Here is a 1,569-nt window from a genome sequence, read left to right on the forward strand (position 1 = left end):
CTGCCATTCAGTGGGTGGCTCTTGTATCCTGGGCACTATTTCCTTTGAGGTGCAGAAGCCTCTCAGTTTAATATACTCCCATCTGTTAATCTCTGATTTCACTTGCTTGGAGAGTGCAGTTTCCTCCTTGAATATGCCTCTAGTCTCAATGTCCTGGAGTGTTTTACCTATGTGTTGTTCTATATATCTTATGGTTTTGGGTCTGATATCTAGGTCTTTAATCCATTTGGATTTTACCTTTGTACATGATGTTAGCTGGGGGTCTAAGTTCTATTATTTGCAAGTGGCTAGCCAGTTGTGCCAACACCACTTGTTGAAGAGGCTTTCTTTGCTCCATTTAGGATTTCTTGCTCCTTTATCAAAAATTAGATGACTGTATATCTGGGAAACATTCTCTGAGTATTCAAGCCGATTACACTAATCTGAGGGCCTGTCCTTATTCCAATACCATGCTGTTTTGAAAGCTATTGCTTTGTAGTACATTTTAAACTTAGGGAAAGTAATTCCTCCCATATTCTTTTTCCCAATGATTGCTTTAGCTATTCTAGGGTGTTTATTGTTCCAAACGAATTTCAAAAGTGCCTGATCCACTTCTTTGAAGAAAGTCATGTATATATTTAGAGGGATAGCATTAAATCTGTATAATGCCCTGGGGAGTATTGCAATTTTGATGATGTTAATCCTGCCAATCCATGAGCAGGGTATGTGTTTCCATTTCCGTGTGTCCTCTCTTATTTCTCGGAGCAGAGTTTTATAGTTTTCTTTGTGTAGGTCCTTCACATTTTTAGTCAAGTTGATTCCAAGATATTTGAGTTTGTGTGGCACTATAGTGAATGGGGTTGTTTTCCTAATGTCCATTTCTTCCTTATTAGTATTGGTGTATAGAAAGGCAATTGATTTTTGTGTGTTAATTTTGTAGCCTGCCACCTTGCTATATGAGTCTATTGTTTCTAGAAGCTTTTTGGTAGTCTTTAGGGTTTTCTAGGTAGAGTATTATGTCATCTGCAAACAGTGAGAGCTTGACTTCTTCCTTTCCTATCTGGAGTCCCTTGATATCTTTTTCTTGCCAAATCACTATAGCGAGTACTTCCAGTGCTATGTTGAATAGGAGTGGTGAGAGAGGACAGCCTTGTCTTGTGCCAGAATTTAGAGGGAAGGCTTTTAGTTTTTCTCCATTGAGGATAATATTTGCCACTGGCTTGTGGTAGATGGCCTTAACTATATTGAGAAAGGTTCCTTCCATTCCCATCTTGCTGAGAGTTTTGATCAAGAATGGGTGTTGGAACTTATCAAATGCTTTCTCTGCATCTTTTGATATGATCATGTGGTTTTTACTTTTCTTGTTGTTGATGTTGTGTATTATGTTGATAGATTAATGGATGTTAAACCATTCGTGCATGGCTGGGGTGAAACCTACTTGATCATAGTGGATGATCTTCTTAATGAGGCATTGAATCCTATGTGCAAGGATTTTGTTGAGGATCTTTACATCTGTATTCATCAGAGATATTGGACTGTAATTTTCTTTTTTTGGTAGCATCTGTCTGGTTTAGGTATCAATGTGATGTT

This window comes from Suncus etruscus, chromosome 5 (genome assembly GCF_024139225.1).
Source record: "Suncus etruscus isolate mSunEtr1 chromosome 5, mSunEtr1.pri.cur, whole genome shotgun sequence".
Classification (NCBI taxonomy): Eukaryota; Metazoa; Chordata; class Mammalia; order Eulipotyphla; family Soricidae; genus Suncus; species Suncus etruscus.